General features: G+C 35.6%; 1 long non-coding RNA gene across 1 annotated transcript; it reads left to right on the top strand.

The window, feature by feature from the left end:
• Positions 1-1,845: 1,845 nt before the first annotated feature.
• LOC131828047 (uncharacterized) lies at positions 1,846-18,278 on the top strand. The gene is made up of 3 exons (XR_009352203.1): positions 1,846-1,958; positions 14,888-14,972; positions 17,955-18,278. It is a non-coding gene; the product is annotated as an uncharacterized LOC131828047 (long non-coding RNA).
• The last annotated feature ends 615 nt before the right edge of the window (positions 18,279-18,893 follow it).

Below are 18,893 nucleotides of genomic sequence, written 5' to 3'. Positions count from 1 at the left end.
TAAACTCTTTCATATGCTAAAAACTACTTTTCATTAAGTAACTCCAAAAAATTAGGTTGAGCTACAGACTGAACTATACAGTCGCTGATCTTTAGAAAAAAAGAAAAAGAAAAAGAAAGAAAGAAAGATGCCTATATCAAAATCAGGTAATAAATCCACAATGAGCATATATATACACACACACAAACTATTTCATTCACTTGCTTCTGGAAGTATACCTTTTCTTCTCTGTATGCAAGCATTTTTGTGTGTTTTAAATATGGAATTTGTGATTATACAAACAAAATATATTGTAGAAACCAATTGAAGCAAATGGAAATTATATTATTTTCTGTTATTATAGCTGCAGTCTAATAAACTAACTAGTCTCTAGGAAACCACTTAGCACCATAGAAAAGGTTACTTGTACTTAAGACCCATTGCTCATAAAGAGTTAATCTAGTCCCTGTGGTGAAGCACTTTACTGTCAGAAAGCTCTTTCTCTTGACTCCTGTTCACCATAGGAACAGGCCAATTGATAATAATATACATCTCTGAAACTGCTGTGATGAATAAACATCTCTCCAAATTACTCAAATTAATTTCAGCAGGTTGCAACATTTTCTGGTATGGATTTTTTTTTTTAAGTCCATCTTTGTTCAAATGAGTTTTTCACAGACAAAACAGTTTCCCAGACCTGCATGCCAAAACATAGGCAAATGTGCAAAGCTATGGCATTTAAACAACATAAAATGGGCCATTAAGCATTCGCAAATATTTTGGCTAGTAGTCTTTAGTTTCAGTCCTCAATACTAAACATTACTATTTCCATCTGAACCCTTTATACACAAGTGTCATAATTAAATATCACTGACTTGCTCTTCCTATTGACCTTTGATGCATGTAAATAGGCTCTTGGGAAGGAAGGTGGGTTTTGTAATTCTGAGAGCTTTTATTGCTCTTATTAGTGTGGTTTTTTTTTTTACCATTTTTTTCAATGTTCCAAAACCTCCCTAAAATACTATCTTATGTTTATATAGATATTCTTCTCTCAGAAACTCAAGAATATGACACCTCAGCCACCCTCAGTTTGAAGGTGGAAACACAACTTTTCGTTTTACAGAGGACAAACCTGGTGGAAATTTAATACCAAGGGTTTTCTTACCTGCACTCTCACAAATTGAATTAAAGATTTGCATAATAATCAGACTTAAGGCAGAAAAAATAGTGTACTTTTTAAAAAGGGCTCCCTGGCTGTGTTTGAATAGTACAAAAACATTACTCCAGGTTATTCTGAAGTTCTATGCTTATAACATAAAGTTCACTTTTATTCATAGCTTTAAACAAATGAAGGTATGTCTAAGAATCTTAAGATGTGAATAACAGAAAATTCTAAATTCCACTTTCTTCCATTTCTCAAGGTTTTGGGTTTTCAAGGAAATTGGGATATTTGTGTTCTTCTGATGTGTTTGCGGGGAGGTTAAAATCCCTGTGGGTGCTGGAGATTGGCTTTTTAAAAGGAATTGCAAGTTTAATAATGTCTTAAAACTCTTCCTGTGATTGCTTAACTGTGGCCAGTCTTTAGCAATCACATATTTAGAATTCAAACTTGACACATAGTTTCAGGGTAAAAGAACATTTAGTAATCTTTCCCTTCAATTTCATTAAATGTTACTTGATGCTAACAGCATCAGTACCTTGGAACACATAGGCATCCATCTTGTTCTTCTGTTCTGTGACAGTGATATAAGTGTGACATTTGCAATAAAGGCAACATTCTACAGAATGTTCATTTACTTTCTTTTTCATTTTAACAAAAATGTTTATTAAGTGCCTCCTAGACTTAGAGAATGTTCTATGGGCTGGATACATAATAGTGAAAATACAGATGAGATTCTTGAAACTGAAGGTATATTCAGTGATGCTATAGTATCAGAAGTATGGATCTACATAAAGAAAGGAAGGGCATAAGAGAAGGAGTAAGTGAAGTTAAAATAATTTTTTTTATTTTTCTTGTTCCATATTAATATAACAAGCAACAGTTTCTTCAAAATAAGAATTGCAAAACTATTAATAATTATCTATGCTTATGTATATTTTATATTTGTTTATTTATATGTTTATGTATGTTCACATGTAATTAAAATTAATGGCAGTAAAAATACATGAGGCTAGGGAAAAGAATTAGAACCATTTTGTTATTATAAAGTACTCACATTACCTGTAAGTGGTATACTATTATTTGAAATGAATTTGGGCAACTGCTAAAAAGAATAAAAAAAGAAGTATAACTGAATGCCAAAGAAGGAGAGAAAAAGGAATAGCATTAAATGTTTAAATAAAATCACAAAAAACAAAGAACTGGGGCAACAAAGAGAATAATAATATTAATCCAAATATATAATAATCATTTTGAATTCCAATGGTTTACAAATAGAGAATAATAACATGATAAATATTACCTTAAATATATAAAAATCACTGAGTATCAGTGGTTTAAATTTGCAAATTAAAAGACAAGGATTGTCAGAGTGGATCAAAAAACAAGTATCGGGGCGCCTGGGTGGCTCAGTGGGTTAAAGCCTCTGCCTTCGGCTCAGGTCATGATCCCAGGGTCCTGGGATCGAGCCCCACATCGGGCTCTCTGCTCAGCAGGGAGCCTGCTTCCCCCTCTCTCTGCCTGCCTCTCTGCCTACTTGAGATCTGTCAAATAAATAAATAAAATCTTTAAAAAAATTATCAAACTATATGCTATCTATGAGAAACCCACTTTAAATACAGAGACATATAGATTAAAAGTAAATGTATGAAGAAAGATATAGCATGCTAATAGTAATCTAAAGAAATTAGTAGTATCTATATTAATTTGGGAAAGAGCAGACTTCAGAGTAAAAAAGATATCAGGGATGAAGAACAGCATTTCATGATGATAAAGGTGTCAATTCTTCTAGAAGACATATGATCCTTAGTGTACATGTGCCTAACAACAGAGTATCAAAATACATGAGGCAAAACTGATAGAACTGTGAGAAGAAATAGATGAATCTGCTATTACAGTTGTAGACTTCTTCAGCATCCCTCTATCAGAAATGTACAGACCAGCAGACAGAAAATCAGTAAGGATATAGTTGAACTCAACAATACCATCAATCAACTTGATCTAATGGATATCTATAGACTACTTTATCCAACAACAGCAGAATACATATTCTTCCTAAGCTAACATGAAATATTCACCAAGATAGATTACATTCTTAACAAACTTTAACAATATTAGAAAAACATAAATCATACAATGTCTGCACTCAGAAATAAATAACAGAAAGATAGCTGGAAAATCCCCAAATACTTGGAGAGTAAAAACCAAACTTCTAAACACCACATGGATCAAAGAGAAATCTCAAGAAAAATCTAAAAATATTTAAAACTAAATGAAAATGAAAACACAACTTGTAAAAATTTGTGGGATGTACAAAAGCAGTGCTTAGAGGAAAATTAATAGCATTGAATGCATATTTCTAAAAATAAAGGTTTAAAGTCTATAACCTAATATCCCACCATAGGCAGCTAGGAAGGGTGAGGGGGAGGCAAATTAAATCCAAAGCAAGGAGAAGAAAAATATAATAAAAATTATAGCAGAAATCAATGAAATTAAAAATAGGAAATCAATAGAGAAATTCAAATAAACAAAAAGCTGGTTCTTTGAAAAGATGAAAGAAACTGATAATGTTCTAGAGAGGCTAAGAAAAAACGAGGAAGAATATATATTATTCATATCAGTAATGACAGAGGGGTCATCACTACAGATCCCATGGACATTAAAAGGATGACCTAGGTGAAATAGACTGATTCTTTGAAAGGCACAATCTACTCAGTCTCATAAGACAAGAAATAGACAATCTAAATAAGCCTATATCTATTAATGAATGTATAAAGAACTCCTCCTAAAACTTGAGAATAAGAAAATAAACAACATAATTAGAAAATGAGCCAAAGCCTTAATTCATACACTTCATAAAAGATGTATAGATGACAAATTATAAGCATATGAAAAGATACTCCATGTCATATGTCATCAGGGGTATGCAAATTAAAACAATAGTGAGATAGCACTACACAGCCATTTGGAATAGCAAAAATCTAGAACACTGGTAATACCATATCCTGGTGAGGAGCTGCAACAAAAACTCCCATTCATTGTTGGTGAAAATGAAAAATAGAATGGCCATTTTGGAACATAGTTTGCCAGTTTCTTATAAAACTAAAAACACTTTTACCACACAATCCAGCATTCATGCCCCTTGGTATTTACCCAAAGGAGTTGGAAAATTATGTCCACATAAAAACTGCCACACAGATGTTATAGCAGCTATATTCATAATTGTCAAAACTGGAATCTGCAAAGATGTCCTTCATTTGGTGAATGTATAAATAAATGGTAGTATTCCAGACAATGAAATATTCAGTGCTATAAAGTCATGAAGAGACATGGAAGAAACTTAAATGTATATTGCTAAATGAAGGAAGCAAACCTGAAAATTTTACATATTATATGATTCCAAATATATAGCATTTTGGAAAAGGAAAATTCAGAAAGAGACAAGTAAAAAGATCAACCGTCTTTTTAGGTGTTGAGAAGGAGAGATGATTACACAGAGAACAGGTGATTTTTAGTGCGTGAAACTGTTCTGTATGAAACTATAATGATGGAAACATATCATTACACATTTGTCAAAACTCATAGGATGAACAACCCCAAGAATTAAATAAACTATGAACTTTGGATGATTATGATGCATCAATATAGGTTCATCAGTTTTAAGCATTGTACTTCCCTGGTGGGGGATGTTAATAACAAGAGCAGCTCCGCATGTGTGGAGGAAGAGGATAGATGAGAAATCTCTTATTTTCTGCTCAATATTGCTATGATCTTGAAACTGCTATAAAATATGAAGTCTATCTAAAAATAGAACACAAAGAAAGGGCCTTATCCAAAAAAAAAAGAAACTCAACTATGAGCACTAAGAACCCCCCCCCACAAAAAATTAAGGAAAAAGTATTGGAAACAGTAGTCAAACATACAATAAAATGCTTTTGCTGGAGAAAATTTGCAGTAGAGAAGGGCTCTACCTTTTCCATGCAAATGGGATACCGGTAAAACATTTGAGATGAGATCATGGAATCACTGTAGGTTTGACATCCTTCAAAAAGGGCTTCCTTCACTGCAGATGAGCAGATCTTTACTACCTTGGAGACAAATAGGACAAATAGCAGTGATCTTAGGAGACAGTACCATTCTAGTATTCATCAACAACACCTTGTGATGGCAAAAAGCAGTGGCGGGAATAACAGTTCAAGAATGAAATAAACCAGAACCCTATGCTTCTAGACACAGTCACATAGTCCTGGCTGAAATCTATGTGTGCCTCTGGTTTCTTAGACAAAACAAGGTAAAAGGATAAAGAATAATGGGGAAAAAAGAGAGTGAAACCACCCATATGACCAGTGTACACTTGAACATGTTAATTAACAGACTCCAAGAAGATATAATCCTTCTTGATTAAAAGTCCATATTACATTGATGTGGAATCAGTCCATTGCTCTTTGTTTTGTTTTGTCATCAAGTTTAGATGTGTGAGACTCTAAGTCTGTTTTGAATACATAGAAAAGTAATTGCCAGGGCCTCCTAGGTGGCCAGTCAGTTAAGCATCCAACTGTTGATTTCGGCTCAGGTCATGATCTCAAGATTGTGAGATCTAGTGAGAAGTCTGCTTGACATTCTCTCCCTCTTCCTTGCCTCTCCCCCAGCTTATAATCCTTCTCTTTCTCTCGTTCTCAAATAAATAAATAAATCTTTAAAAAATAAGGAAAAGTATTTGCCAGTAGGCTGAGTCACTAAGCATATATTTAGATTTAATGGAGAAAGCAAAAATTAAATTAATAAAATCCAGAAAACAAAATGTCAAGGAGCCACTTAAAATGGAAACATAGAACAAAAATATAAAAGATAAAAGTGATACAGCCCAATCCAAATATATGGTAATAAGTGAAATCAATCAAAATCTAAATATATACCGATTTAAGCATCTAAAATAAAATAAAAAGACTTAAAAAATGATAATGGTAAGAGATATGTCAAACTAAGGTAAAATTAAAGCAAGGTGTAAGGGATAGTAAAATTTCAGGTCCAAAGAATTAATGGAACAAAAAGGTTATTTTCTGCGGATGAACACTTAATGCATATAATTTGTATGGAATATGATAGCATTGAACTTATATGTGCTAAGTCCCACTGCATCACTATTACAAAATAGGGGAATACTAGGAGAAATTATATAAGTAAAAATTTTATGGGAGAATTTTTATATCATGTACTCACTTTCTAGTAGACTGAATGGACAAAATATAATTAAAGACAGAAATGAATGATGTAATTGTTAAGGTATAACACATATATATATCAAACTTTTTAATCTGCAAACCCTCCTAAGTGTTCATAAACATTTATAAAACCAATCATATGCCAGACCATAGTAAAAATTAATTAACTTCAAAAGTTATAAATGGGAAGGGTTACATTTTTTGCAAGCACAACAAAAAAAAAACAACACAACAAAACAAAAAGATTTATTTAACCTCTAAGTGTTTTCAAGTAGCAAGAGTACCCTTGGTAGGTTAACATATGCAGCTCATTTGGGAGACTAGCTCAAAAGGCTTTAAACTGAGAAAGTAATTATTGCATACGTATATTTACTAAATATCTGAAAGTCACATCCTTATGAGTAATTTCTACACTTTCGTTTTTATGTGTCTGTCCTTATCAAATGTAAGTGTTGCTACCTGTCCTTAATGTATTTTTAATGTTTGCTTTCTAGCTTAATATCTATTCTGTTCCATCCCAGATAATTTAATGTATACTCATATCATCAGGATGGTTTTATATCTGTTATCTATATGCCCCAGTCTAGAGTTAGTCACCAAATGTACTGATTGCCTTTTTCCATCTGACACAGTGCTAAATAGTTTGTTAAAGAAATGAATAAAACATGGACTAATTCAAGAGGTGCAGAATGGCCTGTACAATCTCTTCCTGAAATACTGTAGCAGAAACATATGCCTTGGGGCGCCTGGGTGGCTCAGTGGGTTAAGCCGCTGCCTTCGGCTCAGGTCATGATCTCAGGGTCCTGGGATCGAGTCCCGCATCGGGCTCTCTGCTCAGCAGGGAGCCTGATTCCCTCTCTCTCTCTCTCTGCCTGCCTCTCCATCTACTTGTGATCTCTCTCTGTCAAATAAATAAATAAAATCTTTTAAAAAAAAAAAAAGAAAGGAAAAGAAACATATGCCTTGAGTCTTGTGGGATTTGGGAGGTTGTCTGAGTATTGTGAACCAGTGGTCATGGACTCAAGGAGGCAAGAAAAATATCAACCAAGAGACAATGGATAAATCGAGAAGTAAGAAGGAATAATGTAGCTTGGGAAAAGAAGTGAGACACAGAAGGGACTGGATGTTCAAAAGCAGACCCTCTGTGGCTTTACACCATCAATACAGTCAAACACAGAGTGTCTGCAGAAGAACAGCAACGGACGGAGCTTCACTGAAACTCTTCAGGAACATTCCTGAAAACATTCAGTCTAACATACTCTGGATGTATTTTTAAAGTAGTAATAATTAATTTTAATAATAATAATAATTTTATAATAATTTTAAATAGTAATAATTTTAATACTCATTCAATCTTTATCATGATTCCAAGTTCAATTTTGGCTTTTTATTTTACCCTTTTGCAACTGCACATTCAAATTCCTGTGTCGGCCCATTTGCGTGGTTACTCATTTACTCATTCATTTACTAAACAATTGGTGAAGCATTTCCCAAGGAACGAGAATTGAGGAGGTGATTTTTTGAAGGTGAATACAAACTGACATTTCTCCAGTGTTCCATTTCTCTTTTGAGTCTAGTTACTTATTGTCTGAAGGCTTCCCAAGGAGTTACAAACATTGCAAAGTTAGTACCAAATGAAATAACTTTGATATAATTAATGAAGAAAATATATCCCAAATAAAACATTATTTTCCATATTTCTTGCTAGTTTAGGTATCACTAGTCTAAGCCTAAATTGCCATGTCAATAAAATGCCTTTCTTTTCTTCATATTAGTTATTATATATTATTATGGCCCAATGACTCTGTTTCCTCACATTATTTAAGAAACAGAATGCGTTTAGATCAAATACGAATTTTTGCTGTTGCTCCTGAGGTAATACATGCGAGCATTTACCCCTTCTCACTGCACCTAAGGAAGGAAATGTATCAGATGTAGAGTATTATCTGAGTAAAGGCTTCTTATATCTGGAGAAGCATAGAGCAGAACCACAAACACTAAGAGCTTTTTCAGAAGACAGCCTTCAACATATAGAGAAGTCGATAGACTGGATGGGGCTCAGGAAAACCTCTATGTACAACAGGACATATGAGGAAGTTGGTGCCAATATCATCAAAAATGATATAGTTAGAACGTAGTTAGAACTGGATTTCATGGTCCTCAAATTAACTGAGTTATTAAAATGTAGACTGACCACGATGTTTTTTCACAATCATTATCTTTAGATAGGCATTTAGTTTTATGAGCCAATCAGAATGATCTCTCCTCTCCAAATAGCCAAGGCCTTCTAATGTTCTAAAAAAACAAAACAAAACAAAACAAAACAAAAAACAGCCACTCTTCTGCGTCTTACTGAGAGGTTTGCTGTGTGCTTAATTGAAGGTGTGGTATAATAAAATCGCTTCACCAGATGACTTACCAACTTCTGCCTTTTTTTTGAAGGTTCACATGCCAGATGCACTTAAATTCTGTCCATGGCACATGGCCTTGCAAATTGTAAACCTACCTAAAAGAAAATATTGGAGCCCAATTTATAACTACACCTTAAAGAATACTGCTGTTTATCGCCTCTCCTTCCCCCCATCCATGCTTTTCATGTGTTCTAAAGATTCAGATTCTCAGTATTCTCCCAAAGGGTTGAGGATTATTTGAGGCTGCCTAAAAGGAGGTATTCAAACAAGATACATATATATGTGTGTGTGTGTGTGTATATATATATATATATATATATATATATATATATATATATATATAATCATGGGTTTTGCATCATACAGGGGCCAACTGCACTACCTTTCCAGGGAAAGGATACTTTTCTGTAACATTTAGCCAGTGTGCTACATATCTGCCAACAACACTGCTAAAAAGTCTCACTTTCAAGGGGAAGAGAGAGAGAAAGAGAGAGAGAGAGAGAGTCATTTCCAATCAAGCATCATTAAATTTTCTACCTTGAGATTGTCAAGACCATGCTACAATGATCAATTACACATAGCAAACCACCTTTACCATACTCTGTACGGTATGAGTTTTATAGTTCCTAAGTCATCATTTGTTGTCGTTGTTACACCATCAAATATCCATTTATGATTAAGATGGCATTAGCAATGCATTCAGAAGTTGTGGATAATTAAGTACAATGGAGATTGAAATTGGAAGTGGAAAACATTCAAACCAAGATTCTAGTCCGAGTATTGTGGAAATGACTTGATCTGAGTATGTAGGGCCAATATCCCCTGAACTGTCATATTAGTGTCCCACGCTGATTAACACTTCCTAAAAACTTAATCCCATCAGAAATCTTAAGGTAGAGGGGAGCTTAATTGTCTCTTGAAAGTCTGCTACCTTTCACCTGCACATAAGACAGCCATGATGATTTTCTTTTAAAGCAGCAAGAGGAACAGAGAAAGAAAATCAGCCAGAAGTATTTGTCGGCAAGATTCCTTAATGTCCGTTTCAAAAGTCACAGATTACAGTTTAAAATGGAAGTCCCCTTTTGAACAAAGAAGGAAAGGTTATGAGAAAATACAGTTTGCCATTATTGATGTACAAAGCCAGCTCTGATTGCCTCTGTCCTGTAGCTCCCCCACATGCACCACTTGGATATTGCCTAAATCTCTGGAAATGAAAGAGAGGAGCTTCTGTCAGAGCGCTCCCCGCTGCGGCTATGAGAACCCAGCTCGCAGAGCATCACATCCAACCTGTTTTTCTCATTGCACATACTTTATAGACTGCTTGTCAGGTGGTCTCTGTGTGGTTTGCTCAGGTAATCCTAGAAACATGTAAAAGTCATACAAATTATAATTTAAGAAAAGGAAATAAAGTCAATTGACCATTGATTGTTCTTTCCTCTTATCCCAGAACCTGGTAAGAGCATCCAAGTGTAATGATTGTGAACTCAAAGAATTTCTGTCTCACTGCACTTTATCTTTGCTGGTAATGAAGTTAGTGGTTTCAACTTTAGTCTCTCTGTCTTTTTCTTTCTCTCTCCCCTTCTGTCTTTCCAAAGGCCACCTCCATGAAAGACAAAGAGTAATCATGCTGTTTTAGCCCAACAGTCAGCCTTCTTTCTGTCCTTATCCCTTAGTAAATGAGGGAACGCACTAAAGAAACAGAAGCAGGCTACTTAGAGAGCGAAATTTAAAATTTTGCTTGAAAAAGCGTCAATATAAAGAATAGAGCTGACCTGAGTTTTAGGAACATAATCATTTCCTGATCATCTGTTGCTAATAACAGAGTAGTGTTTATACTTTATGTCCTAGTTTGTCCCAGTGGGTGACCACCTCCTATAACCGCACCCTTCTCTGTTCGGGTTGCAGAATAATATTAACTTGTGTGAAACGTCCTGCTCTTAGACTGTTAAGGGATATGGGATGTTTCCTCTGGTATTCTGTGCTGGACACTGGCGCAGAGGGCTTGAGAAGCCTTTGCATTTATATGGATTTCTCCAGCCCCTTTTCTTCTGTATGTCACTATTCATTCCTAAGCGTATTCATCTACATTTTGTTAATTGTGATTTAAAATTCCATCTTAAAAGATGTACATCTATACTACAGTAATTTTGAAGGCAAGCTGTTATTTCATTGGATTGTCACTCTTTCCAGAAATCAAACCCTCCCTGTCACATATAAATAGATTGCTTGATATACATGCAATATCCTGTTGGTGTCATGCACTCTTTTCTTTAATCTGACTGACATGGCACATAATAAAATGCTCACTTCAATATATGTCTGTTGCACTTTGCCTAATTCTGGGCTTAGTTTAATATTAGTCATGAATATTTCCTCCAACTAGACGGGAATTTGAATCTGTATAAAAGCACAGTTTATGTTCATGCTAAAGCACAAGCTTCAACCTTATTCTTTATTGCTGACTCCGTTTGTGATGAATTAAGTCATCTCAAGGAAAGACCTGAAAGCAACAGGGACCAGAACTGTTATCTTTATCCAAGAGTCGGGTGCAGGGCGAGGAGGTGAAATTCAGCTGCTGTGCTTTACTTTCCATGAGCTTCAGAGCCGAGAGTTGGAGGGAGCTGCTCGGTGGGAGGAAATAACAACAGATGAAACCATATTATATCTCTGGACTCCTTTTAGGCTAAGAAGCCACAGTAGACTCAAATGCCAAGATAATGTTATATTTATTTTATATTCCTTTCTATCATAAGTAGGGACAAGTTCGTCATCATTTCTTATTTGTATTTTACGTATCAAATTTAATTAATGGAAGAAGAAAAGTCATTACAGTGATATGTATGTGAGTGTGTGCATTAATGTACACATGTCCCCACACCCAAAACATGTAAACACGTACATTTGTGTAAGCAGATGCAGCAGTGCCGATGGGATTTTATCAGTTTAGGTTCTAATAACTTGAGAAAATTTTCTTCCCGGATTAAAATAATTGTAAAATATTTTGAAATTTTTCTTGACCCTCTCAAATTTATCAAGAAAAACAATTCATGCTCCTTTTCTCTGTTACCTTCTATTTTGTAAATGTGTATCACGTGTTAACAGCTGTAATAGTGGGTTAATATTCCTTATTTTTTTTTGCATCCTCTGTCTCAAGATGGCAATGCCATATTTAATATGAGAATCCACAGGTCAGTTGGCTTGTATATGGGGCTGTGATATTCCTACGCAGGGAGAGTCTCTAAACAGAAAGATACCTAAAGAGAAAGCTATCCAGTAAGAAACATCCCATTATAAAGTGACTTTCTATCATAAGGATTTAAAAATCTTACAGGGCCAAACATGTTCTTCATGGGCACCATAATGTACATTAAGTGTTCCTCTGCAAATAACAAAGAGAGGTTTCAAAGAGTGCTGCCCACCTCCTCTAAAATTAGAACGGATTTTTTTGTGTTTGTGTCACTCTAGTGTTTGTATGGATATATGTATGTATCTGTCTTGTTTCTGGACATCTCTCCTCTCCTTAGCAGTTCTGCTGTTGTATATTTTTTTTCTTGTGGCTCTATGAGATATTTTGTTTCATAGTCTGTCTGGGAAACAAAAATTTACACCATTTATACAAAGAAAGAGAGCACACATTTTTTGTACGATGGGCAGCGTGGATTCCCAATGGATGGAGACAATAGATAAAATGAACTACTGGCTAAAACAGATTAGATGCCAAACTCAGTTAGTCCTTGCCTAATTCTATAAAAGTATGTCAGTTAGGGACTTACTTGACCTAAGGAAAAAGCAAATCTCGAAACAATATCCGAGCTGATTACTTATTCAAACTGATTATGCTGCCGCCACTGCTCTGTTGAAACAAAATACAGTCATGTAAATCTAGCCCATTCCCTTGGCCAGCCTGCATAGAGAAACTGCCATTACAAGGTATTTTATTCAATGACACCGGCAACATAGAGCAGATTAATTACAAAACAGAACAGTGAAACAGAAATTATATCCTAGTTACAGCCATTTTCTGTAAGAATTTTGCATTGTCCTCACTGAGCACTTCTGCTATGCTTGAAGAGTTTCGTGACACGGTTGTTCTGAAAATCTTAGGATCGTCTACAGCCATTAGCTTAAGACTGTGATTTTATTAGATAATTACTTCTGTCACCAAAATGCTAGAAGATGGGACAGAACTAAAAAGTCAAATATTGGGGAGACAATGCAAAACTGATCCCCAGGAGTCCGAGTAACCAGGTCCCGGCGCAAGAAACATTGACCCGGTACGCTGGAATCCCTGCTCTGTGGGTAGATGCTATCATGCTCAAATCAGACGGTCCAAAGGGGAGGAGAGCCAAGTTTAGAATTGGAAATGGTCCTTCTCAGAACGATGCTGGGTCAAGTACGGCGTGCTCACTAACGTGGGTATGGAGTACAATATAGCAACTTGTATTTTGAAAAGCCGGGCACAGTCTCAGGTAAGCCTATTGTTCCCCAAAGGCCGTTCGCAGTTACTGTTAACACACTTCCCGGCTTTCACCAGAGCCTTCAGGAGCTGTAACAGTGCTTGTAAATGGGATGCTCACGACCAGTCTGTCTGCTTCTCAAGCATGTCAGGAAAGCCGGACACTATTAATAATACTAATGGAGAGATTATCTTTAGCTCTGATTTTTTTTTTTCTCCTTTGAAAATAAAAGTGGGAGGTTTGTTTTAACACCCTGCCCTTTTCATAAAGGTTGTGGGAAGCAATTGAACCTCTCCACAGAAACCTTCCTTTTCAAGTTTCCGCTTAATTAAAACACTGCATTTACTTGGTTATGAGTGAACTCTTCGCGAGGATATTTTGGAGCGATAAAACACAATGGTAATAAAATTAGCAGTAACCCTTTGTCAGAAGAAGAGCATATTTGTTCGACTGTATGGACAAAGGGACAATTATATACTTTTAAATGACCCATTAAAGAGGCAATGCTGTGCCTGGGATTCCTTATTACAAACGTCTCTTCGGCCAGGATACCATAAAGTCTGTAGAATAGCCAATTAGATAGAATTAATGCACAAATTTCTGCAGAAAAATATGTAAGCAAAATACTTAAAACCATTCAGGAGTGGGCAAAATCAAGTTGCTAAGACAAAATAAATAACCTGGTGCTTTGCTACGCTGCTGTGGACCTCTGCTAAGCTGATAGGCTGTGCTCAACATAAACATGTTAAGTCCATGACAGACAAGACCCTGCTCAAAAACGAAGGTCCTTTTTAAAAATGTGTTCCCCAAGTGCTTCCTCCAAATTTCAATTAAGTCTTGAAGATGGAAATATTTTTCATATTTTCATGAAACTGGGCATTACACAGAATACATATTTCAAGAATTTCATACTTTTTTGGCAGACCCACCTCCCCGAGCCCTTCTAATAAAGCTCACGATCCCCTCTGCACAAGAGCCATTTCATGCTCTTTCTCTTTTTTAGTCTTTTTAAAGCTAAAAGTTAAAACAAATCATTTTATAAGACCAAAGTAGGAAGGTCAAATTGTTTTCCTTTATCTGGAATGGTTACTGAACCCTGGTGTTTGTCTTCTACCCACGTTGGCATTCTGCCTGCCTTTCTCTTTTGTCATGGATTTTCAGCTATAAAGTGTGTTCGTCTTTAAAACTAAGCCTCCCTGTGTCATATGTGCAACCCTGCTCCATACAACCCAACACAACTTATCACACACTGACAGCTAATATTTAAAAGAGAACACACACGTATTTTGAGGTTTGATAACTGCTATCAATCTCGATAATGGGTATCCAATCCAAAATTGTGACAGATATCTAGTGGATTGAGCATCTACCATGAGCAGCTAATGCAGGAGTAAATGAATCAGTGAGGCAGCTACTTCACACCTATAATTAAAAACAAAACAAATAAATGCCACACAAATAAGAAAGCCAGAGAAATCTATGTCAGACCTGCAAAATGCACCAAAGGGTGAAACGTACGGACACCGGTTACTGATTTAGCTTTCTTGTCCTTTCATTTGCTTAAAATAGAATAGTGTGATATTTTTCTAAAGATTTTTTTTTAATGGTTAAAATTTCAGGATTTCCAGTTCAGTTTGTCATTGCACCTTGTTTTCACAGGAACTGCCAGCAGAGATATAGTGGGCCCTGAAACAGCATGACTTTGATGCTTAGAAAATGCTCTCTTTTAACAAAGTAAATCAAGGTACAGTGACCTCCAAAAGCCAAATTGCAGAACAGAGCATAATGGGTAATGGTATGTAAATTGCCATGCATGCAATTGGGATGTCATTACAGCCAGACCAAATGGTGGTAGCTAATGACCTCGACATTTGATTTCTAGGTGCATTTTATTTTATTTTTTCCTGATTTGAAAATATATCTGTCCGAGACAGTAGCTTTAGCACACTGATGAGCCTGAATAAAGAGTGCGAATTTCTCTACAGTGACTATTGTGCCTTAAATCAACCGAATTTGTAGACAGTAGCAGAATAGCCCTCAAATCACTCTCATGGATATATGTAATTTGTATGATATTAATCCTCATTTTCAACTTGAAAATAAATTTCCTTATAAAATTGTCCTCCTAAGGAAAAGATGAGGCATAAATATTTGGTTTTGGCTTTGAAATTATTTAGGCGCGGAAAAGAGAAATGGGTATACAAATAAATATGCGTGTTCTGGCCTCAGAATGTCCATCCCACATTTAGTAGTAAATTACTTGGGGATTGAAAGGACTGTATTGTGTATCCTTAATAGTCATTTGTTCTAGGAAGTTCAGTTATTGAATATTGTGGCATCATTTCTGTACTGCAAATGAGTTTCACTGTACAGCTGGTTCGTTTTTGTTGAGGTGAAAATAAAATGAAAATGTTTCACTATGAAGTCTTCCCATAACTCTAGTTAGGATTTTAAAAATAAATCATAACAAGAGCTCCAAGAAAATATTTATTGCTCTTTCCAAGCATTAGGAGAAATGCTTGCTCTGGACCTGTCATTCAGAGCAAATCAAGATACTGCTGTTCAGACATTGCTAGAAGAATCACTAAAGCATTGCTGAGAATAACAGACCTGAAGAAAAGATCCAATTGTCTCTTAATTTATTAACAATTTAAAGTATTTAGGACTGACTGATGTAAAGACGCACAAAGTAATTTTTACTGTGCTGTATCCTAGGGAAGTTCAAAATAGTTTTAAATTACTTTTTCATTAAGTTACATGATTTCTTAAATGATCAGATTACTTAGGTCACACTAGACCACTTCTCTAAAAATTACATTGTCATTCGTGTAGATTACTCAAAAATCTGTGTTTTTGTCTTTCTGCCATGTAAGTACTTTTTCAGATATAAAGGTCCTAGAGGAAATATCTATGCATACATGTATAGATACACACACACACACACACACACACACACACACACTTTCTCTCTCTCTCTCTCTCTCTCTCTCCATTTTAAGTATTCTTGCTTTTATTTTATTGCAGGTAATCAAATTGCTTAGGACGTCAACAAAAATACTACTAAGGTTTTATTTTTTTTTCTTGTTAAATTGTCATTGGAACAAAATGTTACTTTCTTTTTTAATAATTGTAATCCATAGGTAAAATTTTATAGATGGCAAGAATGTCCATATTCTATACTGACTTCTATGCCTCATGTATGCTCACTTGGATTTATTTTATATCCCATTATTGGTTTAGTTCAAGACAAAATAAATTAAACAATGAATAGACTACAGATATTTCCCATGGGGTAAGGGCACTTGATTTTATTTTCTCCTCTTCCTACATAATATTGCAATAAGTGTCTTTTGAAACTTATAGCAAGTAGTCCATGTTACTGCTCTTTCTTTTATTCCTAAATACAGCATATGCATAGGTAGTGTTGGACATGAAGCCTTTTTCATTAAACATGTTTGCACATTAAAATTACTTGGGTAAAATTTTAAACACATTTTGGTTAACATAACCCATGTGTATTTCTGCAGCACCGATAATCCCCCTGCACACTTTCTCGGAAAGACTGTAACAAAGGAGCAGCAATACAAGCCAGAGAACAATTCTGCTTGATTTTCCTTTGCAGTCATTTTATCAGGGACCAGGAATATTCCGCAGTGGTGCCCAGATGAAGGCTGCATGCATTCCCGAGCATTGCATTGTAGAAGAAAATGAAAAACCTAATAGCATTTTGACGTATTCCAGTTAGGTTTTCCATTAAGAGAAAAAGGTGATATGTTCACACCATTTGTCAGGAAAAGAAGAAATGAAGAAAATGTTGACAATTTCATTACACTCTGGTTATGGGGTGATCTGAACTTACCTATTACAAGATAAAAAAAAAAACTATTCCAGATATTATTAGTCGAAAACATTATTGTTTATAGTTACTTTAACATGTGCCACAACTATAGAGTTGATATAACTGTATATGCTCAGATTTAAAAGGAGATATTTTATATCATTTACAACCTTGCTTAAAAATTTGTATCCTCTGAATGCCAGAGCATCACACCAAGTCACGCGTTGCCGGACATTTCGCTGATAAATCCAGCCCTGAAAAGAGGATGTACAGATACTATAAAAATGCTTCTAAGTATATCATTCTTTTCTTGACCTATGTATTTATTCAGAAGATATTTTCTCCATTTCTCATATTTTTTTTTGCTTGTATTATTGACTATAGGACTCCCGGATTTTCTGCTGAGAATATTTCCCTAGGGAGAACAGGTGCTGTCCATTTAAAATCAAAGTTAAAAAACTGAACATTTTTTCTAGGGTGCCAGAGAGACAAGTGTGCATTCAATCTGTTCAACTAGAAATTGAGGATTACACACAAAGATTTAGCTTTATTTATACTTCCTTGATTGATAAGCAGTAGCTGAACCATTAAGGCATTTCACAGGAAAGCACCTTTGTTGCATATATGCTAAAGCGTATTTACTAAAATATTATTTAGTTCTGTGGTTTTGGAAAGAAATTTATTTAAAAGGTCTCAGGTGTAGATTTCAAAATACCAGAAGCATAAAGCTGCGTAAACATAAGAACTTTTTATCTCATTTTTAGTAAGTTGGCTAAGTGCTTTTACCTGAGTATAGCCAAGCATATTAATCATTTCTCTCTCTCTCTCTCTCTCTCTCTCTCTCTTTCACACACACACACACACACAAATGTCTAACAAATATTGCAGCATATGTGTACGAGGACTGGGGCTCGACTGGTGTGGAGAGCACAGAATGGTCTAGATGTATGACAACGAGCAAGAAGAGGCTGCTGGGTAGCCGGGAAAGAGCAGGGATGAAAAGAGGCATCAGAGGATGAGGCCTGGCAGGAAACTCAGGTGATACCGAGCTGACCTCCCTATCAGAACAGACTGTTGTATTCACGAGCACCAATATTATCTTCTTTTCATCACATTCGTGTGGCAAATCATATTCGTGTATTTACATTGTATTGGATACTCGTGTGCTAAGGGCAATTATCAGACTCCACAGATTTCCTGTCAAGAGGGGAACTCGGAAGGCCACCTGGTTCGTTCGTAGCATTGAGGTGGGCTTCATGGGCCCCAGTCCGAAACGAAGTTCTCTTTGCCTGAAGAGGATGTTCTGAAATAAACCATGTCTTGTTTTCTGACCAGTTGTGGAATGAGTTTTAAAATATTAACTTTGTCCCAAAGTAAGACATCATTATTTCAAGTCAGCATCAATTAACACATTATATCATACCAGTTTAAAAACATATTAGCCACATAGAAAGTAGGAAGTTCAAATTTTTGAGACTGTGACAAGTATAATATGCACCCCATATGTAAACTCAATCCCTTGCTCCGCATCATAAGGGTGGTAAATGTTGATGCGCGTCTTGTCTTCCAGTTAAGCTGACCAGAATTCTGATCCTGGCCAGTGCATTTCATTTCCTCCCATGGTACGATCTAGATTCCAATTTGCGAAAATGTAAACAAGCTTAGAAAAATTACTTTTTTTCTTTTCTTTTCTTTTCTTTTTTAAGATTTTATTTATTTATTTGACAGAGAGAGATCACAAGTAGGCAGAGAGGCAGGCAGAGAGAGAGAGAGAGAGAGGAGGAAGCAGGCTCCCTGCAGAGCAGAGAGCCGGATGCGGGACTCGAT

Source organism: Mustela lutreola, chromosome 3 (assembly GCF_030435805.1).
Source record: "Mustela lutreola isolate mMusLut2 chromosome 3, mMusLut2.pri, whole genome shotgun sequence".
Classification (NCBI taxonomy): Eukaryota; Metazoa; Chordata; class Mammalia; order Carnivora; family Mustelidae; genus Mustela; species Mustela lutreola.
The sequence above is the reverse complement of the archived record's forward strand: the minus strand, read 5'-3'. Positions and strand labels throughout refer to the sequence as shown.